The sequence below is a fragment of the Sus scrofa genome, chromosome 4 (assembly GCF_000003025.6).
Source record: "Sus scrofa isolate TJ Tabasco breed Duroc chromosome 4, Sscrofa11.1, whole genome shotgun sequence".
Lineage (NCBI taxonomy): Eukaryota > Metazoa > Chordata > Mammalia > Artiodactyla > Suidae > Sus > Sus scrofa.
The window spans coordinates 19917715-19941706 of record NC_010446.5 but is presented as its reverse complement, the minus strand read 5'-3'; the positions used below and the strand labels follow the sequence as shown (position 1 = coordinate 19941706).

The following is a 23992-nucleotide window of genomic DNA, read 5'->3' as shown; positions in this document are numbered from 1 at the left end:
AATCATACTAAATAATTCAAAACGGCACTTGTGGATGTTTGGGAGGGATGTGTATTAAAGATGATGGTAATCTTTGCAGAGCAGAGCAAGATCAGAAAGCTTCTACATATTTGGGAAATGTGCATAGACATCCATTTATAGTCTCGGCTTTGCTTCTTTTAAAGATGGAGTTTCTTTCAAGCTTTTGTGAGTGTAATACAGGAGGAGTCAGCATACGACCTTTCTTTCAGTCTCTATTAGACATTTAGGGGACATCATAGCAAAGGGTGAGCAGCAGGGGAGGTAGTGTAGTTAGACAGTGGTACTGGGGGTTCAAAACACACACACACACACACACATGCACATACACACGCACATGCACACACCCCACAGGAGGTGGCTAGAGGAAAGAGAGGTTCAAGGAGCAGGGCTGGAAATCCTCACAGGCCGGCAGCAATAGGCAAGACAGTCATCCAGTAGCCTTTGAACTTGGCTAGGGTTTATGTTCAAGTCTCCATTGCTTTACAGCTAGCACTGCCAAGAATGAAAGCCATTTTGAATCACTAGGTAGATTATCATAATGGAGATGTGACTTAGAAGCAGAAAGAAGGGCAGTTTTCAAAACCAAGCCAGGAGGGCAGGGCTAAGTTTCTAGTATTTACCTGGAGTGGTTTAAGTAGCTCCTGTCTTCTGTCAGCATTGGTGCAAAAGATCAGTGAGACCACTTTCAAACTGAGGTCAGAGATCCAGGCACAAAGTACCACCTCTAACTCTGGTTTGCCTTTTTTTTTTTTTAATTTATTTTTTTACTTCTTCAGTGAACAAACCATGATGATATTGACTTGGACTAGTGAAGTGTTGATCCATACTTGGCAACAGAGCAAATCTGTGAGAATTGCTGAGTTAATAATTACATAAAAATGAACAAATATTTATCCAAGCCATAGTTATCTTTATGAGTTAGGGTCCCGATCAGAAACATATGGCACATTCAAATGGGGTCATTGAAAAAAGTTTGATAGATTATTGAGAAGGGCGTAGTCAGGAAAGGAAACCCAACCACAGGATGATGAAGCACTTGGATGTGGCGAGGCCCAGTGGGGAGCCATTCACCATCCATAGGCTTGAAAGGATGGGAGCCGAAAACAGAAACCAGCTACACCCACACAGCTTACAGTCTACATTAACATGTCTTGGCTATTTCAGGCAACTCAAGCCCAGGAGGATGAAGTTTCAAAGAACTTTATTGCTCACCTTAGGAATTTCCTGAAAGTCCATTCATCTTAATACCGTACTTCTTAGCTTGTCCTCACTGGAGTAAATAGCCCCTTCTTAGGATAACTGCTCCACCCAGCATATCAAGCAGTTGTTTATTACTTAACTCACCTGAAAACCCTCATCTTACTGTGTCCACCAATCCCAAACTGTTGTATCGAGTTGTGCCCAGCACTCACCAAGTCCTCACATTGAATATTCCACCTTAAGCCAGACCTTCAAAACCTCACATATGTCTGACTTTGTTCCCTCTCTTGCATGTTGTTCCTTAGCCTCTGTCAAAATGTCTTCTGTGATGAACAAACACACTCAGCTTTGCTTTATCAACAGATTATTTTGGTAATATTTAAGAGAGCCAGCATTTGATAGAGCTATTACTAGAAACTAGGTCAAATGCTGTCAGTGTGGGAGACTGGCCTCCCTACAGGAGCTGTGACCTCCATGGTGGAGAAATGCAGGCTTTATTGGCCAGGTTGGGGTAAAGCCCAAGAATAAAATCCGAGGTCACCGGACTTTCACCTTCTGGTCTCCCTGCTGGTGCCTCCCCAAATTCACATCCAGCTGGGAACCAGAGGGCACAGAAGCTCTGGACACAACTCCCAGATTCAGATCTGAAGAGAAAAAGAAGAAGACCCAATGCACTGTGACCAGAAATAAAAAATCAACACAGATCCCAATGTGTTACAAACTGCATCCTTGAAAAATTAGATCTGCAAAAATTTGACCTAGAAAAACTGGACTTTCTAGACATACAATGAAGTCATGTTTGAAAAACTGGTTTTACGTTCTAAAATAAGTTGAAAGTCACATATAGAGAAAGTTAGCCTGGAAAATCCCTAAATTGCCCATAAATGCAGAGTACAAAGATTCTTGGTACTGTGCAGTAATATGTAGGTATAACTGGATAATATATGCAATATGCAATTCCATAAAAGAGCCATAATCAGCAAGTAAATAATTCAAGGGTTTTGTAACACTTCTACAGTTTTGTAAAAATTTCACATTGCTGGCTCCAGCATTATCATTATTTTCTACATTAGATTTTAACAGTTTTCCCAATTTTGGTCAGTGTTTCTCTAGAGCCTTCAAGTAATTCTTTTTTTAAAAAAGAAAAGTTTTATTTTGAAGTAGTTTCCAATTTAAGGAAAAATTTTGTGAACTTAACAAAGAACAACTATATAACCTTTACACAGATTAACTGATTTTAAATATTTTGCCACATTGGCCTTTTTATTCTCTCAGTGCTACACACACACACACACACACACACCACACACACACACACACAGCTTTTTGCTGAACCATTTGAGAGAAGATTGCATCCATTCTGATTTTTTATTACTCACTACTGGGTGTCTTCTTGCATAATGACAGTCTAGTTATCAAATTCAGGAAATCCAGTATTCCTACACTCATTTCGTGTAATATATAGTCCATTTCTAATTTTATTAATTAAATCAATAATATCATTCATCGAGGTTTTTCTTTCAGTACAGAATTTAGTTCAGGATCATGTATTGTACTTAGTTGTCACGTTTCTTTGCTTTTATTTAATTTGGAATGCTTCCTTAGCATTTTTTTTTTTTTTTTTTTTTTGCCGTTCCTGACCTTAATAGTTTTGAAGATTACAGTCCAGAGTTTTATAGACGGTCCTTCAGTTTGGTTCACCTAGTGTTTCCTCATACTATGGTTCTGGGTATGTACTTTTTTGGCATAATTACTAAGTGATGTTATGTGCTTCTTAGGCTATCATATCTGTAGGCATATCGTGTCTGCTTGCCTTTTATTTCTGATATTAATTTTCATCACTTGGTTAAGGTATTGTTTTGTTTGTTCACTGCCTAGTAACTTGTACTTTTTATAACTTATAATTGGTGGGGAGATATTTTCAGATCATGCTAATAAACCTGATTTGCATCAGCACCCTCCTCCCCCTCACCACAAGTTAATTCTTTAATTTCTTCTTATAGTAGTCACTACTTGATTCTATCCGCACCGTGTGTAAAAACTTTTAATGTTTGGAAATCCCTTGGGGGTAGAATCGGGAAGTCACTGAAACTCTTAGATTTATTTTAATTTTTGGCCAACCTAATTGAAATTCATGTAAATTAAGCCTTATTATCATAACCATAAAAGAAAAGTCCTACGGGTAGAAGCTATAATCAGTCACATTTGATATGGACAAAATGACTGACCAATAAATCAGCTATTCAGTATACAGTTTACAGAAAAATGATCTTGATGAATATAATTTGAGTAAACATAAAAATGTTTCAACTGTGCTGAATAGAAAATTCAATAACAAATTAAACTGCAATAGTAAATTAAATTGGCCTAATGGTATTTACTCAGCAGAGTGCTTGCTTGACAAATTTTTTTCAGTGGTGTTATAATTCCAAATAAAATGTTTGCATTCATAAAGATACAACCCAGGGGTCCATGGCATCAAAAGACTGGGGTGAAAGTGTCAGAATGAGTCAGCAGAGCTACCAGCACATGGATATTGGAGCCTGGAATCCAGGGTTTAAGTTTCTCTCCCTCCCGTTACTCGGTACAGCCCTGGGCAAATTGTGTGATCTTTGCCTTGATTGCCCTACCTGTAAAATGAGAAAATAATTATATACAACATTATGTGATTGTGATGAAGATTGAAAGATTTAATATGTGTACATTGTCATGCAGTCTCCTCATGTGTCCTGTCTTATGTTTCCTTATAAAGAACCCCAGGCCGTGAGGCCCCTTGGCAGGATTTTATCTATGTGAAGGAATCGAATATGGGTACTACCAGATTTTCTTCTCTTGCTCATTTAGAAGATTGTTCATATGCTTTCATTTTGGTGTGGTGTCTGCAACCCTTCATTTTATTTTTCTACCTTTGTATTCCCAACATCCACTTCTGAATTGGAATTTTTTTTTTTTTCTTCTGCTCTTACCTAGCATGGTGAAACAGATGCAGCCTTGGTCATATCCTAACAAGCCATGAAGCTAAGCCTAGCCCAGAGAAAGTAGGGCTAGGCTCTACTTTCTCTGGTAGGAGAGAGCTGAAAACTTAAATCCATTATCTGCCAAGCTCCATCTTTTCTCATCTCAAGCAAAGTAGTATAGGTTGGGTATTATGTAAATTCTTTCCAGAAATGCCTTTGAGTTATGTCATATATCCAAATGGAGAGAAATTCCCAGAGCTAATCAGGAACAATGGGAATTTATAAATTTAAGAATTAAAGTAAAATGAGAAGTTCCTATGGTGGCCCAACTAGTATCCATGAGGATGTGGGTTCAATCCCTGGCCTTGCTCAGTGGGTTAAAGGATCCAGCGTTGCCATCAGCTGTGGTATATGTCTCATACATGGTTTGGATCCTATATTGTTGTGGCTGTAGTGTAGGCCAGCAGCTGCAACTCCAATATGACATCTAGCTTGGAAACTTCCATATGCTGCAGGTGTGGCTTAAAAAGACAAAATAAATAAATGAATAAATATGAAAAGGTGCTGGTAACATTGAACTGAGGGAGGAAAAAGAAAGACCTGGATTTTCTGTTATGATGTATTTGTCAAAATTCCCCTCATTTTAATTTTTTGAATGATTGAAGCACTTTTTGTAGGGCAAAGAAATATAAATTGGTAGAGTAGCTTAATGAGGATATGCAAATCAGCAGCAACTTCCTTATATAGGAACTTTTTGGTCTGAAATATTTAGCAAGATGTTATTTGTTCTGAATACATGGCTTTAATAAGTGATAGCTTGTATTGATATTATGTACTTTTCAAAGCACTATACAATAATATCTCATTTAGCTCAGGGCACCACCATCTAGCGCTTTTTCATGCATTATATCTATGATAAAAAGGTGATAGGAAAGTGAACAAATCAAATCAGAATAGCAGTTTAAAAAAGGATAATTTCTAGTATGAGTTAGTACACAATACATGGCTAACCCAAATGGGTTAATAATAAATCTCTAATGAGAATCAATGTGTGTAATGATCATTCCAAAGAACTTTGAGTGGCTTTTGAGTGAAAAACCTAAAGTGACTTTTGTATTTGGTCTTGTTTTGGTATTCTGATATTTTTTTTATAACCACAAAACAAAAAGTCTAAGCCAGGAAAATTACGGGTTTTTTTAGTATTTGCTATAACTAACAAGAGAAAAAAGCATTGTACTGGAAATGGACCTTTATATTATGATCCTGAATGAACTGCTCATTAGCTGTTCAGCATTGAGGACATCATTTATGGAGTGGTGGTTTTGCCTTCCAAGATTCTTTTTGGCACAGATCCTTTTCTGTGCCAACCATGTGCTGCACCAATTAAGGTCTTTGCCTAGGATTTGGCTTGACCCAGAGGGAGCATCTCCGCAGTAGTTGAAATCCTAGGATGTATAACTTAATGATCAGTACCATGTTTACTGATCATGAAGAGTGCTAGTCTACAGTGAGAAGGAATATAGCCAATGTGCAGAAAAGAACAGAGGCAGAAACAAGCCTAGTGAAATTCCTGTCTCTGGTTCTAATTGTCCCTGATGCCTTTCTGCTCCCCTGCACTTCCAGAGACTGGGTTATTCAACCCTTACTTGGTTTTTGCTTTGTCAAGTTGGATTTTATCTCATTCAGCTCTGGCTAGAATATTAATCTCCCACCCCAACCCCCTGCACTTTCATGGGCCATATCCAAAGTGTTGGATGTAATTTTCTATCTGTAATGTCATTTAAAAAAAGATGACTCCTTAAATTGTATAAGTTTAATGCCTCCATAAACTTGAACTCACTTTTGATCCTAATTAACTCAACTTCTCTAATTTTAAGTTAACTCATTTGTAGAAGATGGAAAATCAATCTTAAATGTCTCTAAAATTCTGTGCCTCTACTGATGTCTACAATACTACTTCCCTTCATGTTTGATTCATTTTTACAACCATTGGGAAATGGCTCCTTTTGTTCAAACTGACACCGAGACTGTGATGAAGTGTCATTGATTAGTAACAGGAAGAATTTTGAGGAGGAAGTGACCAAGAGTACTGGAAACTTGAGGGGATTTCAGGTAAAATCCTACCTGTCATAACCCCTCTGGAACAGACAAAGGGTCGCAATATTAAAGGGACAATTGCTGAAATGAAAATTCTAGGTATTATACGTTGGGGATTTTTTTTTTCATTAAAATATCATACTTCCTCCCTGGTAATTAGATGATACTTGGAAGTTTTGTGGTCTAGTGTTTGATTCTTGCTTTTTTGGATTTTTTCCTATTTTATTCATTTTAACATATGAAAAATGTACCATCTTTCAGATATATTAAAGGTACTGTAATTAGATTTGAGAAAACTTTTATTATCAAGAGACAATTTTTTTAAATCATTGTTTTAGCTCCTATTGTTCAGCTGTCAGACACTGAGTTTTTTGTCATGTTTCTGGTAGCCTCCTACTTTTCTTACTACATAATACACCTCCATATTTTTTTGTTTTTTTCTTACTATGTAATACACCTCCATATTTTCTAATTCTACAGGTTATTGTAATTTTTCCATTGATATCATTATGGCTTTACTCAATTTTAAAGAACTTAGAGTCATAAGATGGTAGTTAGCAATAGGTTTTTTAACTTTAAGGAATCAATAGTTGTTGATATATGGGGTAATAAAATTTAGCTTTAATTGGATATAATTTATTGGTTATTCTCATTGCCATGTTCAATATCCAAGTCATAAGGTGAGTATTGTATTCAGAATAAGGAATTAATTAAGGCCAATTTTACATATATATGAAGTTAGCCAAGGTTAAGATTATCTAATAGAATTTATTACTAAGACTCCAAAATCAGTGGCGGAAAATGTCTGCCTAACCCAAGATGCCATGATGTGGGCTTAGAAGGGCAGGAGTTGGACAAATAGGGAGTGGCTGATATTCAAAAGTTAAGAAGACCCACTGAGGGAGCACAGGCAATAATGGAGGCCCAACCAATAGCATATGTGACATTTTGGGCGGGGGTGGGGGTGGGGAAGGGGGTGTTGAAGGAGGCAGTCTGTGACCCAGATACCTTGCAGTGCATGTAAGATAGAGAACCAAATAGACTGTGGATGAAAATATCCATCTGATGAGGGTCCAATAGAAGAAGGACCAATACGTAGGGTCCTGCCTTCCAGGAAGGGAGGAGCAGGTAGGAAGGGTAGGGCCCTCATGGTCTGGGCTAGTTTAGGGTCCCAGGACTAGAAGACTAAAGGTTGAGCAACCAGAAGCCACTCCACTCCTTCTAAGTCATTCTTCACACGCCAGTGTAGGAGCTGTAAATTTAATCATCCTCTTTTCCCAGCTTAAACATTTTAATGACTTCCATTGCTCAAGTTCTTTGTCATGACCCCAAAAGCCTTTCTTGATCTCTACTATGCCTTCCTAACCAGCTTTATTGATCATACCCTATATTCCAATACACTGAGATATTATAATTCCAAAGAAGTAACTCTAGTTTGTGACTATACTTTCTGCATGTGTGGTTACCTCTGACTGTAAGACTTTCACCTTGAACAGCTTTACTTGTCCTTTAAGTCTTAACTCAAACAGCACTTTCTTTATGGAGCCTGCTTTACCCGTTCTCCCAATCAAGTTGATCCCTGCTATCCTTGTACATTCCCAAATTATAGTAGTACTGCATCATGCTGAAATTTTATTTTACATGGTTATCTCTTATAGGAGAAATATCACATCATTGTGGATAGATTTCACATATCTTTCATTAACCTTAATCTTTAATGTTGTGTCTGTCCTTTATTGGGCCCTCAGTACTTGTTGAATGAACAAGAAGACAGATTTTTAATGAACGTATCTGAGGCAGGGAGTTCCCATTGTGGCTCAGCGGAAGGAACCTGACTAGTAACCATGAGGATGCAGTTTCAATCCCTGGCCTCACTCAGTGGGTTAAGGTCTGGTATTGCCATGAACTGTGGTGTAGGTCGCAGACATGGCTCCAGTCTTGTGTTGCTGTGGCTGTTGTAGGTTGGCATCTACAGCTCCGATTCAACCCCTAGCCTGGGAACTTCCATATGCTGTGGGTGCAGCCCTAAAAAGAAATATGTGTGTGTGTGTGTGTGTGTGTGTGTGTGTGTGTGTGTGTGTATGACATCAGGCAGAGGTTTGAGACAAAATAAATAAAGCAAGATCCAGTTACAGAGTGGTGTTTGTTCTCTCCTTATATACCAGCCTCCAACTACTTACTGGCTCTTTTCTGACCTCTCAGAATTGTTTTGAGAAAAAAATCAGGTCATGGATAAAAATACACATCAAAAATGGTGTACAAAACAAAATCTTAAATATTGAACATCAGCTTCTAAGAGTTGTGATATTAATTAGATAATGGTAAATATTGAATATATTCGAAATATCCATAAATATATAGAAATATATACATAAATATGTAGTTATTGTGTATGATTTAAAAGTGAATGACTAGCAACTTCAATGACACCCATAAGGTTAGAAGAAAATATTGAACAGCAAGAAAATACTTTAAACTAGGAAATTGTTTTATTTTCATGACAAAGCTGGAGGTCTTAAATAGAAAAGGTATAACCTTTATTGAGCTTTATAGAGACCTTTGAAGCCATAGTAGCTTAATCAAAGGCATTGTCTTTCTTCTGAGAAGTGAAAGATGCTTTATTTAATTATATTCCTGAAGCTCCTGCCATGGTGCAGTGGGTTAAGAATCTAACTGATGCGGCTTGAGTCACTGCAGAGGTGTGGGTTTGATCTATGGTTGGGCACAGTGGGTTAAAGGATCCAGCGTTGCTGCACCTGGGCTAGGTGGCACCTGAATCTTGGATTCCATCCCTGGCCCAGGAACTTCCATATGCTGTGAGTACAGCATATATAACCACTCAAATAACTTCACCTTGTGTTTCAGTCAGGGTTTGATCAGAGAAACACAACCTCTCCGAAATATACATCAGTATTTCAAGAGGGGATTTATAATGGTAGCTTGGCCTTACACAGTTACAGGACATGGTTAAACCATTCTGTGAGGGATTTCTTCCAGGTCCGATAGTGGAGGCAGAAATCCTCGGGGTGGGCAGTTAAAAAGGAAGATGAATGTGTGTATATGTATAACTGAATCACTTTGTTGCATAGCAGAAGTTATCATGATACTGTAACTTTTTTATTTTAGTTTTTTATTACTTAATGAATTTTATTACATTTTTAGGTGTACAACAGTCATCACAACCAAATTTTACAGCACGATACTGTAAATTAATTATACTTCAAGAAAACTCTTTTTTAAAAAGGAAGATGGATGGGAAGTGGGGAAGTGAGCACAAGTGGGAACCTGGGAGGCTGACTGGGGTGCATGAGGATAGGCTGAAATCTGTGATGCTCTCCTGCATCCTCAACATGGCAGGCTTTAAAGCAGCAATGTTGATGACGGGGTATCCTGCAGGGGAAGCTAGTGCCCTTCATTACAGGGCTAAATCTCACCCAGCACAGGAGTCAGAGAAGCCAAATGAGACTCTGGCAGGAGCTGCAGGAACCGTAGGAGGGGATTTTACCCCAAGATACTGAGATACACAACAATGTATGTAGACTGCAAAGAGCCTCATTGCCTGTTTTGACATTCTGAAGACAAAAAGAATGTGGCTGGTACTTCATGCAAACCGGGAACTATGCAGAGGAGGCAATTTTAAGACACAGTCCCACATGAGCTAAATTGACATAATATAAATCCACCATGTTCTCAGTGATTATGTAAAATTCCATCCCTTTAACTTTTATTTTTCTTAACTTGTTCTTACCTACATCCTCGGGATAAAATCCTCTCTCCAGATATCCCAACTCTCCTTGCCAAAACTGAGCTTTATTTGCTGTTCAATAGATAAATGAATTCAACTCACTCTATCAATTTTCCAGTGCAATGTTTAACTTTTATTTGTTTCATAATGGATTCCCAGAACTAGTAATTGCAGTCAACCCACACTGTCCAGCAGAAGCTTGTTTAAAATGAATCCTGATTTAATGCTTTTTCCATGTTTCTCTGAAATGCAGTCCTTGGTTTTTCCCTCATTTCTCTCTCAGCTAAGTCTTTTGTTTTACAGTTGTGGACAGTCTGTATTATACTGAAAATCTGAAATGGATTAATGGGGTATCCTGGATATTGGAAAAATAAATTCATTGTTTAAAATGAAAGTTATTTTTTCCTGGTTCGGCTTTGAAGAGAAATATGGAAAGTCATTAGCAACCATTTACTCATTTGTATATTTTATACAGTTTTAATAAGTCTTTGCTTTAAACTTGGCTTTTGTGTGGAGGTTATAAAGTCCTTTGTCACATTTGCAAAAACAGTTTGAAAGCGCTTAAACTTGGCTAATACACCACACTTCTTTTCTCCCCTTCTTTCTACTTCCACATGATAGAAGTGGAAGCTGAGCACTCAGGAAATAGTGCATTAAAGGGAGCAGAGATCATGAAAAGTTGATGAGACTGGGGGACAAGGAGGATGTAGATTCCAAGACTTAAAACCATCACCATGCAACATCTCTAGGCCAAGGGAGTATTGTAGTTTCCTACAGAAGTTAAGAACCTCTTGTAGAACTGATGGGCAGCTGTTGGGTGGAGGATGGGCTAATCCTTTGTAGTCTGCAGAAGCTCCTCTTTGAGGAGGAGAAAAGACAGTGGGAGAACCAAGAAACTCTGGAACAAGGGGAAAGGAACAGTTCAGAGGCAGTATCTGGGCAAGTCTGGTGCTCAGAGATGGAAAGTTAGGGGCAGGCCAGCACTTGTAGAGGGGAGAGGAAAGGAAGCAGCTGTGGTCAGCCACATTCCCAAAGGACCTCAGACTCATCTACATGCAATCATCTTATAACACTCACAAACCATTTCATCATCACCAAGGCAAAACCTGGACCCATGATATACACAGAATCTTCAGGCTAATCTTTATACCTCGAATTCACCTTTGACAGCCGTTTTGTCCAGATCCCATTGCTCAAAGTTGGCATTATGAAGAACACCAGAGACAGATATGGTGTGAAGTGCTAGCAATTTCACTGAAATACTGTTAATAGAATTCATTTCCAAAATTGTATTGTGGATGCTGCCATTTATAAAATGAATACAAGAATTTCTCCTGAGGTTGCTCTTTCCACAGAACACCTACTATGTGCAAAAGCTAAGGAGATACAAGGGAGAAAAATTCCTTGAGCTCATGGACTTTGCATAGTAAGCTTGTCACCTGTCGGTCCTTTCTCCAATTTCCCAAGATAGCGAATCCAAACCTATTTAGCCTTTACAACTCTGATTCTCTCCATCTTTGTCTTACATCCTTCAGTCTTAGGAGAAAGATTTTGTACATCAATTCACAAAGGAAACAGACAATAGCGATGTATTTTTCCCTCCACCTCCCTGTAGAGTAGAACTCAATCTCATTGCCTTTCTTCCTGACTCAGAAGACTAGGCAGTAATTTTGAAACTTCCCCCAGGGATTGGGAGGCCATGGAGCTATAGGCCATGGAACATGCTTAAGTCTGCTATGGATATTTGTTCACAACATTGAGGGTACCTGATATTTTGGTTAATCTAAAAATGTCTTCATTTGCTGACATACTCCAAAGCTTTAACAGGCCCTCAAAGCATCCATTGCCTTTTTCTAATTCATTTGATAACCTTAAAGAAGACTATACTTACCCTTATTCAGTATACATAATTGCTTCTTACAACAAATCTTTTATTAGTTGCAGGTTAGCAAGATGGCAGAAGAGTGATGGGGTTATAAATACTGGTGTCATTCAGGAAGGAGTGTCCACAAAAACTTCTCTTTTGCTTCCCGCGTCACAAAGATGCCAAGATTTAAGAGCTTGGCTTAAAAAAATGGAGTGTGAGTAAATGCTGACTAACTTGACATAGAGTGATGAAGTTGACAGATGATGGGCTTTAGAATAGAAAGTCCTTGGTTTAAATTCCAGCTCTACCACTTAGTAACTATGTGACTTTTGTGAAAGCTGTTTAATATTTGTAAAACCAGGTTTTATCACTTGTAGAAAGAATAATACTTGTAAAACCAGGTTTTATCACTTGGAGAATGAAGATAAAAGTACAATCCTGTCACTGTTACTGTAAAGAGCAGACGAGATAACATACCTGATATATTCAACAGCTTACATGGGTTTATTGGCAACTGATTCAATATTAAATTCTTTAGAATTCCTGCCTAACCCCGCTCCCCACTTCCTGCCTCCCTTTATCTGATTCACTTGGGTCATAACTCTGTAATCGAGATGCAGCTGATGGCTGGAGGTTCCCAGAGGAGCTGACCAAACGCAAATGTTCCCAAACAGTTAATCTCCTTACAGAATTTGAGTAATTTTTGTTTGTTGTGTTGAGAGGTAGATCTTGCCTATTTGACACAAGTTTGAGCAATATAAACCTAGTGATCCTTGTCTCCACAGAAAGGAAAAACCTGTAAGGAAGTGAAGGAAGCAGAATTAGGACAGGGGAAGAAGCCAGGTTAAGGAAGCTAAGTAAGTTCAGCTGAGTCTAGTCTCCGTCTCTCCAGGCGAGCCTTGAATCAAGAGCCTAGGCCTGTGTACTCTTGAGTCATCCAGTCTTTTGATGAGGGCTCTTCTCATAGGCATTTCTGGGTTCCTATTGGCTAAAGACAATTCTCTGGCAAAAGATAGCTAGGCACCATTAGCAGCCAAGACTCACAGCAGCTGAGAAACAAGTGCTCTAGCTCCATAAAGTAGCCAGGGTAAGGCAGCATCTGCTACCAGGTATAAAAATGAATACAACACGGCTTCAGCCCCAGGTAAGTCAGGGTTTCACTGTACAGACTGGCATTAAGCAATTGTAGTACAATGTGACAAGTATTGTAAGAATTTGTACAAAGTGATGTGCATGAGAAAGTGATTATTATATGTTCATTGGCACTTTATCTCATTGCAAAAAATGCTGGAGGTATTTTTAAAAATAACTTTACCTTCCTGGTGGTAAAGAGGATGGACATGGAAGTCTTTTCAGAGAGGTGATAATTGAGGTAGATTTACAAGGAGCAGACATTGTGAGTATCATAGTGGTGAATGGGGGATTATTAAGGGCATAATGTCTAATCCATGACTCCAAATTAATTCTCAGTGGGAACTTTTTTCAACCCTATTGTCATTCTATCGCTTAATGGTATAATTAAGTATAAATAAGCATTTATACTTAGATAATATAATATTATATACATTATATTAAATGAGACATTAAGAAAGATATAAGATGGGGTTTTAAGGAAGCTGGCCCCTTACAGTCCAGTGATAAAAAGTTTTTCCAAGAGAGTAAGCTCACAGTAAGCTCACAGTGATAGTATTTTCTTTTGGAACTAGGAAGGGAGCGGAACATGAGTCTAATCCTGCCAATATGAGTCAAGATTTGTTGAAAGATATAGATACATTTTTATTTAATAATGGACTTGGCCAAGTTAAATGATTAAGGTGTATTTTCATAAGACATTTTTCCAAAGGTGGTCTGCAGTATCCAGTGATATTTTCATTTAATGATACATTGTTTCATTTGATACATCTTGGAATTAATGTTGACTGTATGTTTGTAGAATCTCCAGGGAAAACAGGCCTAACCCAGAACTGGGAACATCTTTATTTGGATCCAGGTTTTCATTTCTTGTAGTCCTCCAGAGTTTACTTAGTTCTAGTGGTCATAAATAAAAGCTATTTTTCTGTGTACTTATATGATGCACTTCCCACTCAATATGAATCCATGTTTTAAGAATGCAATAGAATTTAATGAAATTTCTTTGCATGTGTGGTTCATTGTCAATTTCAGTGGTTTCTGTTTTCATTTTAAATCCTGGAATACAGTGCTTGGCTTAGAGATTGAGAAATTGCCAGGACATTTATTTAATAGAGTTCATTATTCTTGGAGATTTTCAAATTTCATATCTTTTTTAGTGGTCTTCTCAAAGTTTTCACAGAGTTTTCTTTTAATTCACAACCAAAAATATGTTTCACTTAACAAAAAGAGAAAAGAGATTTTCTATGACCTCCATAATTACCTTCCATATTTGCTTACTTGTGTGTGTGTGAGTATTTTGCAAAATTGTTGGTATACCTGACATTCTGTTTAAGAAACAAAGTTACAATCATCTAAGTGTTATGTTCATTCTTCCATGTTTGATGACTTGAGTGTTAGATGACCATAGAGAGAGGAAATTTCTTATGAAGAGAAGTGTGAGTGAGGGGAAAGAAAAAGGGAAACATAAACACTCAAACACACACACACAGTCATGGGTAAATGACCTCAGGACCAAATGGCCTGATGTAAGTAACACTTAAAGGTTGCCATCAATAGGACTTTTACAAAGGCTTCTTGGAACAAAGCTACATTAGGAAGTATTGGAAATTTATGTCTTTCTAAATTTTGTTATTCTTACTTTTTCTTTCCTGAGACAAGAGAATATATGAGGTCTTATCTAAAAATAACAAGGACAGAGAGGCATAAGAAAATTTATGTTTTTATTTGCATAACTTCTGTCTTTTATTGCATAATTCCCCTATGGGTAAATGAATAGTTTAAATTTGGGGAGCTATGCCTTTCAAGGTTGTGTCTCTGTAGGTAAAGTATAAAGTTTAAAGTAAGCATCTAAGTAATTCATGAGAGTGAGCAGAAAGAATCTTTATAAAGAAATTCTCTTAGCTAAATTGGCTATTAAAGAAAACTCTGATTCACCTACTTGGATATCTACTTATTTCCATTTCACTGACAATTCTTAGACCCAACTTTGTGTCCTCTGAGCAAAAAATTCCTTTTTGATTCCAATTAAATTAAATCAGAATAGGCCTTGACTTTGTCTATTTCTCTTTTACATCTCCATATTTTAATTCAGAAGAAAGCAAACATTTGGAGGTGCTTTCATTTCTTTTGGTTAGCAATGTCACCCTACATTGGTCATCCATAGTTGGTTTAGTCCTTTCACTTATAGTTCATGTGGTTTGGATAAGGTAGTTCCCCCTTTTTTACCCTCTCACCCATCCCAGCCCCTTGAGGAGGTCATATAACCCAAATCAGTGACCAAACACTTCATCCTTATTGCCAGAATAGGCACAAAATCTGAAGCTGGACCAAGACATAAATATTCTTGTCCTTGTAACTAGACTATTCAGTTTACATGACTCAAATGCAAGTTCGAGTGTGGGTCCACTTATATGTGGATTTTTTTTTTTTTTTTTTGTCTTTTTGCCTTTTCTTGAGCCACTCCTGCGGCATGTGGAGGTTCCCAGGCTAGGGGTCAAATCAGAGCTGTAGCCCCTGGCCTTCGCCAGAGCCACAGCAACGCGTGATCCGAGTCACATCTGCGACCTACACCACAGCTCATGGCAACGCCGGATCCTTAGCCCACTGAGCAAGGCCAGGGATCGAACCTACAACCTCATGGTTCCTAGTCGGATTCATTAACCACTGAGCCACGACGGGAACTCCTATGTGGATATTTTTCAATATAAATACTACAGTATTACCTGATGGGCAGTTGGTTGAATCTATCGATGAAGAACTGCAGATACAGAGAAAGGTACATATAGGCTACACATAGATTTGCAGCTGTGGGGAGCGGGGGTTGGGGGGTCAGTGCCCCTACGCTACACTACATGTTTTTCAAGTGTCAGCTGTACTTTTTTAAAAGAATAAAGGGGATTTATATTTTCTCTTGGTTTTAATTTCTAAGTCATTATAAACCAAATAGTCAAATGAAAAGATATTTTCTCACTCCCATTCTATTATTAAAAAAAATAATATGTTAGGAACCACGGTCACAGTTGGTTCATCATTTAATATAATTCCCATAATAACTCACTGAAGTAGGTACTTCCATTATCCCTATTTACCCATGAGAACATGAAACTTAAACATATTAAATAGTTTTTTGAAAGTCACCTGCTAATAAATAAATGATAGCCTGACTTGAACCTACTTAGTCTGACCTGAAATTCATGCTCCTTACCCCTATACATTATCTCTAGGCATTGCAGGGAGCAGAAGGAAAGCCTACATTTAGCATTGTTGCAACATAAAAATAAAATGTATGTTTGGAATGGAGGAATGAAGAAGCTAGGGGAAATATATAATAGTGAATCACAGAATCTGAGAGAGCTTACAATGTCAGCTATTGGAGATCAATATCTGGGCATCTTGAATGGTGGTGGGACAAAAGTGCGTAGCTGAACTCAATTATGCTGAATCCTGGCTGAGTATCTGCCAGCCTAAATCTCAAACTAGAGGTAGCCTAGGGGCATCACATCACCTTCAGTGTGAAGGCCACAGTCTAGAGTATTCCAAAGTTTGCTAAAACTAAGTAAAAGTCTGGTTTGGTACCCTGCTATTTCGAATGTTTGTTGATTAATTTATTTGTATTCAGTTAGTCGTCCTTTTAGTTTTTATTGAGCACCTGCTGAGTGCCAGGAATTAGCTGCCTAGAATGTATCAAGGAACTTATAGTCTAGAGCAGGATACAGGTGAGTTAAATTATAATGAAGCAGTGTGTTCAACAGTTTTAGGAGAAGGAGGCATGGCAGGGGAGGGAGAGAGAGAGGGAGGGAGAGAGGAAAGAAAGAAAGAAAGAACGGGAGGGAGATGGAAGGAAGGAAGAAAGATGGAAGGAAGGAAAGAGAAAGAAAAGAAAGATGTATAATAAAGTAGATTTGACGACTTGTCCTATATTGGAACAAACAGTTGAGCCAAGGAAGATACCTCTAATAACTACTCTTAATAATTTAATTAGTTATTTATGGATAAATTTAATTCCAGAAATGTTTCGAGGTGCTTTTCTCTGCTAGAGAACACAACAGTTTTATAAGTAGCAACCTTCCCCTCTTAAGGTGGCAAGGAGCCATCTAAATTCTTTAGTACCTCTGCTAGAAGCTACATATAAAGGATTTTATGATGAAATGCTGTGATATACATAGGAAAAATTTAAGAAATCAGATGCACCTGGGTTACAGTGGATTACTAGTTTACTAGTTGAGGATATTATGCAAATTATTTGACATCTCCCAGTCTCAGTTTCTCTAACATGGGGAAGAATATGTAAAGTTTAAATTAATTCATAAACATGAAGTGGGAGTTCCCTGATGGCTCAGCAGGTGAAGGTTCCAGCATTGACACTGCTGTGGCTCTGGTTACTACTGTGATGTAGGTTTGATCCTTGGTCTGAGAATTTCTGCATGCCATTGGCATGGCCAAAACAAACAGACATGAAGTATACCTTATGCTGCTAGTAACTTGCTCAACAAGTGTTAAGTTCCTTCCTTGGCTTTTTTTTTTTTCGGGGTCCCACAGTTTCCCTTTTCTCATTTATCAAATTGGGATAATAAGGCTTACTTACAAGACTAATCATTCAGTGAGAGAATATATGTCAAAAAAAAATGGTTGGCACATAGTAGGTGCTCGATAAGTGTTAAATTTTCTTGTTTTTCTGCTGCTTCCTTAAATATATAAATGGCTTTCTGTCTTCAGTGGCTAATCTTCAGTGGCTAAAGTATTTCTTGGAAAATTCTAAAAAAGTATTTCGTCTGCTTTTTCAAGTATATATATTCTTGACTCAGGGTCAATTATAGGTCTCCATTTTTCCTGGAAAGGCACAATAGAAGCTTAAAGACAAAGCAGGAGACAAGCCACAAGACATTTAGTGTATAATGGAACTAGTCAGGACTTCAGGTAAGATGATCTGTATGTACACCCTCAGTGTCTTCACGAATATCATCCTAATCTTACCAGAAATAAAAGCAATGCTTTGGAACCATAGGCAATTCAAGGAAAACCATTGCTGTGCTTGTACTATGGAAATAGTATTTTGGAAATAAAATTTTAATTCATTTGTCATACATATTTTGTGTAATATTGGGCCCAAGCCTTGTGACTGATAGTCTGGTACATAACCAGAAGGCCGCTCTCAGCTGAAAAGTAGTTTTCTACTCTAAATACATTCTGTTTTCATTTATACCAGAATTATGAATAATGCAGTGTGGAATTACTTTTTTTCTGACTTAATAATAGCATAGTAACTCTTCTCTGGGATAATATCTAGTTAAAATTCACTGTGGCAGATGTGGGTTGTGGACCTGGTCAAAGAGCGTAAACTCCCAGCCCACCTTGCGATTGTTTTAGTAGAGGATTTCCAGGCATTATTTCAGATGATCTCAACCATGCATTGCAGGTAATGAGGAAGGCACAATTTCACATCCAGCTTCTTAACTCCTTGGCTGCTGTTGAATACAGCTTTATTTTCCATTTGGTGGGCTGGAACATCCCTTCAGATTAGAGAGAAGACAGCCCTTTGCAGTTTATAAGCACAATTCTGTTAGGAGTGAGTAATAATTGCATGGAGTCTGATTTTTTATAGTCAATTTTATTTCTACTTTAAGGAACAAATTCTTTTTCATTACATTTGTAAGCAGAGGCAGAATGGCTCTTGGTAAAAGTTAAAGTATGAACAGTACCAGCAAGGATAATTGAAATCTATACAGTTAAATCTATTCTGTTTGATTTTTTTTCCAAATAGATATTGGTCCCTATTATATGCAGAAGAGTATGCTCTATGCATATATGTTGAATAAAGTGTGTCAATATCTATTACTCAGATTGGCCCACCAACATTAAATAGAAACTCCCAATTTTATGCACTCACACAATTCAACTAGTCATAGAAAACATTGATTTCCTTCTTGTCTTCTTATTGCTTCCCATAAAGTTTTAGAGCCACTACTACATTCTCAGAATATATTTGCTTAAATAAAAGCTAATTTCATGAGGGAAATCTGTTAAGATTCTAAGAGTATATCAAAGAACCAAACAGGAATATTTTCTGTCTGCCTAGACTCTTTCTTTCCCATGAAGATGATTTAAAATTGGCTAGCATGGCAGATGTATTCTAAGACATCTTGCAGAGGTCCTTCTCTCTTGGTATTCACATCCTTTTGCCCATTGAATGTGGGCTTGCCTAGCAACTTCCTTTGAACCCTTAGTATAGGGAAAAGATGGTGGGAGGTCCCTTCTGTAATTAGCTATGTGAAATTATGACTTCCATCTTGCTAGCAGAATCTCTCTATTGCCTTCTCAATTTGCATACAATTTGCCATGTTAGAAAAGTTCACTTGGCAAGGGACTGAGGTATGTTGCTAGCCAATAACCAGCAGGGAACAGAGGCCCTCAGTCCAAGGGTAATTACACTTAACAAACTGGCTTTGGTCAAAAAGCCCCATGACCTTGGAAGTGGATCCTTTCCCATTCAAACCTTCCAGTTAGACCACAGCCCTCAACAAATGCTTTCACTGAAACTGTGAAATATCCTGAAATAGACAACCTCACCAAGCAGTGCCTGAGTTCCTGACTCACAGAAACTGTGAGATGATAAGCATTTGTGGTTTTAAGCTGCAAACTTTGTGATCACTTGTGATGCATCAATAGACAACTAATGTCATTTGATAATCCTCAAACTTTTGAATTCTCATCAGCCCTACCACTAACTAAACTGATAGACTACTTAGTTTTTACTTTACCTTATCTTTATTTTGCACTTGTGGGAACATTAATAAATAATGGGGTGACAAGACTAAAGGAGCATAAAAATTATTCCTAGAGTATCCATTGCCTTTTGTCCCAGGTCAGCTACTAGAGAAGTTTGGCTGGCCAATGCTATACATGAGTGAAGGCATTGCTGCTTATTTTGCACTTAACCCCTTTTTAGCCTAAGTGCTTTTATTCACAAAATGAAAATAGGTGTAAAAATGGCTAACCTCTATTGAAGTCTATACTGCATTGAGTGCTTTATATTCATCATCTTTAATCATCAAATCTTAATTTTTGTGCTGGGAATCTCTGAGACAGAAAAGAATAATAAATAGTACATTATTGAGTGATACCAGTGAAATGGCTGAATAGAAGGCTCTGGACTCCCCATTTTACCCACAAACCCACTCACTCAACCATAAAATGTGGACAAATTTCCTTTGAGAAACATCCAGAAACTAGTTCAAAGGCTCACATAACATTGGCAAGCATGAAAGTAGGGACATTGAAGTCAGTAAGGAAATGTGAGATACCCTCTCACTATAATCCCTACCCCCAGCACAACACTATATAATCAGGAGGAAATCCCCAAGATCTCAACCTCTCCCAGGGAAGGGAAAGCATTGAACCTGACATCTAATTATCCAGTTTTTCTGAGGGCTTCCCAGAAGACTGGTATTTTTTTTTTTTTTTTGTCTCAGAATGCTGATGGGACCTGGAATACTCTACTGCTTCCACACTATTGGGATTGGAGATGGTGGTTTAGGCTGACACTTGTCATAGCCCTCCCCCCAGATTCACACTGAATGAGGAGAGAAAAACATCAGCTCCAAGCTTCTCCTTGCAGAAAGGAAGAGCACATACCCAATGCCTCAACTTTCTGGAGACAGCCCAAAAGACTGATGTAAGTCCAGCTTGTCTTAGAGCACTAAAACGGCATGGCATACTCCTTATATTTGGGAGCAAGTGAGAAACAAAAATGGTAATTTGAACTGGCAGCTCTGTAGCCCCTCCACCCAGCTCAGCACAGGGCAAATGGGCAAAAAACCCTAGATCCCTCCTTTCCTTGTGAACGAGCAGCCAATTAGCCAACTTTACTGGAGACTACATGAAGGAATGGTTGGTTGTCTTACTTGTCTTGGAATACTGAAAGGATTTGGCGTACTCTCGTTGTCCATCTAGGGACCACAAAGAAAGGGCATTTGATTAATGTGAAGACTGGGAAGGCCGACAAAATCTCCAGCCACCCTGAGACCCAGTGGATCCCAAATAAAATGAACCCAAAGAAATCTACACTGAGACCCAGTGTAATCATATCGTCAACAGTCTAAGAGGATTTTGAAAGCAGCAAGAGAAAAATAGCTTATTACATAAAAGGGAACCTTGTAAGACTATCATATGGATCTCTCATCAGAAAACTTGTATGTCAGAGGAAGTGGAGCAATATATTCAAAGTGCTAAAATAAAATTTAAAAAACCCTGCCAACCAAGAATACTATAATCCTATTCTAGACAAACAGCTGAGAGAGTTCTTCACCACAGCACAGGTGTGCCTTCCAATAAATGTGAAAAAGAATTCTTCAAGTTGAAAGAGGAGGACATGAAAGAGTAATATGAAATATATGAAAAGTATAAAACTCACCAGTAATAGTACATGTATAGACAAATACAGAATAATGAAATACTGTGATGGTAGTAGGTAAATCACTCTTAATAGTAACACAAAACTAAAAGGCAAAAATATTAAAAATAACTGGAAATATATAAATATGTTAATGGATACATAGTTAACATGCAAAATATGTTAACTGAGACATTGGTGGGAGAAGTAAAAGAATAGAATTTTTGTATGTGATTGAAGTTAGTTGTTATCAACCTAAGACACTGTTATAAGATATTTTATGTAAGCCTGATGGTAACTACAAAGAAAATTCTTATGGAAGATACACAGAAGAAAAAAGAATCAAAGTATAGTAACACAAAAAAGTCAGTGAAACAAAAGAAGATAGCAAGAGAGGAAAAGAGGGATGAAAGGACTATGAGAGAAAAAAAATTAGCAGGATGTCAATAGTGAGTCCTTCCCTATCAATAACTGCTTTAATGTATATGGATGAAATTCCCCATCAAAAGATAAAGAGTAGGGGAATGGATCAAGAGCAAGGTGCAACTATTGCTATCTACAGGAAACTCATTTTAGAAAAATGAATATTCAAATAAATAAAATCAGAAATGAAAGATAAGATGTTATATACATTATATCTGATACCTCAGAAAAAAGGATCATAAGAACTACTATGAAAAATGTATGTCAACAAATTAGATAACCTATAGGAAATGGATAAATTCCTAGAAACATATAACCTACTAAACTGAATCATGAAGAAATAGAAAATCTGAATAGACCTAAAGCTAGTAAGAAGATTAAAGTAATAATAAAAAAACCTCCCATCGAATAAAAGCCCAGAACCAGAAGCCTTCATGGATAAATTCTACCAAACATTTAAAGGCTAATCAATCTCAGTCCTTCTCAAACTCTTCCAAAAATTGAAGGGGGGAACCCTTCCAAATTCATTTTATGAGCAAACATCACCCTGATATGAAAACCTGACTAAAAACTTTTTGTAAAAAATTGAGAATAAGACAAGGATGCCCACTCTTGCCACTTTTATTCAATATAGTATTGAAAGTCCTGGCAAGAGTAATTAGGCAAGAAAAATAAACAAATGCTTCCACATAAGATAGGAAGAAATAAAATTATCTCAGTTTACAAATGATTTTATTATTAAACAATAGACCTAAAAATCTGTTAGGACTAATGAACAGATTCTGTAAAGTTATAGAATACAGAATCAATGTACAAACCTCAGCTGCATTTCTAAACACTGACAACAAGCTATCCGAAAAACAAATTAAGAAATAAATCCTATTTGTAATATCATCATGAAGAAGAAAGTACTTGTGAATACATTAAGGAAGTGAAAGACTTTTATACTGAACACTGTAAAGTATTGATGAAAGAAATGAAAGGAAATACAAACAAATGGAAAGACATTGTATGTTCATAGGTCAAAAACCTTAATATTGTTAGAATGGTCATACTACCCAAAGCAATCTATAGTATGGTATAGCAATTTATCCCAATGGTGTTTTTAATAGAAATTTAAAAGTAAATACTAAAATTCATATAGAAGCACAAAGGTCCCAAAATATCCAAAACAATCTTGAGAAGGGAAAAAAAAAAAAGGCTGGAGCTATCATACTTAATTGATTTCAAAATATATTAAAAAGCTATAGTAATTGCAACAGTATCTTTGACTAGGTTAAACGGGATGTTCACATGCAAAAGAATGAAATTGGACTCCTATCTTACACTATTCACAAGAATTAACTCAAAATGGATTAAAGACTTAAATGCAAGACCCGAAGTCATAAAACACCTAGAAGAAAACAAAGGTGGAAAACTCCTTGACATTATTCTTGGCAATGACTTTTAGATCTGACACCACAAGCACAAGCAACAAAAGCAAAAATGAACAAGTGGGACTACATCACACTAAAAAGATTCTGCACAGCAAAAGCAACAGTCAATGAAATGCAAATACAACCTGCAGAATAGGAAGAAACATTTTCAAACCATGTATTTAATAAGGAGTTAATATCCAAATATATAAGAAATTCATATATTTCATAGCAAAAATAAAAACTTGATATTAAAAGTGTGCAGGGACCTGACTAGATAGTTTCCCAAAGGAGACATACATACAAATAGCCAACAGGGGCATGAAAAAATATTCCACATCACTAATCACACAGGAAATGCAAATCAAAAACTATGATGACATTTCACACCTGTTATAAAGAGACAATAGATGGCAAGTGTTGGCCAGGATGTGGAGAAAAAGGAAACCTAGTATTTATCAGAAAGACAAGAGATAGTAAGTGTTGACCAGGAAGTAGAGAAAAGGGAACCCTGGTGCATTGTTGATGGGAATGTAAATTGGTAGAGCCACTATGAAAAAAAGTGTGGAAGTTCCTCAAAATGTTGAAAATAGAACTATCATAAGATCTAGCAATCACACTTCTGGTTATCAGAATCTCAAAGAAGTATTTGCATTCCCATGTTCATTGCAGTACTAGTCAAGATAGGGAAACAACCTAAATGTCCATTGTGAGATGAATGGATAAAGCATATGCAGTATATACATA

At 37.3% G+C, this 23992-nt stretch overlaps 1 protein-coding gene across 12 annotated transcripts in view; it reads left to right on the top strand.

The window, feature by feature from the left end:
* Positions 1-23992, top strand: part of COLEC10 (collectin subfamily member 10) — a 450751-nt gene that overhangs the window by 202034 nt on the left and 224725 nt on the right. Inside the window, exon 7 of one of the 12 annotated variants that reach the window (XM_021090564.1) lies at positions 2871-2950. The exons of the other annotated variants lie outside the window; for them this stretch is intronic. The gene's annotated coding sequence lies outside the window, so the exon portion shown is untranslated. The remainder of the gene's footprint in view (positions 1-2870; positions 2951-23992) is intronic. 12 annotated transcript variants of the gene reach the window in all.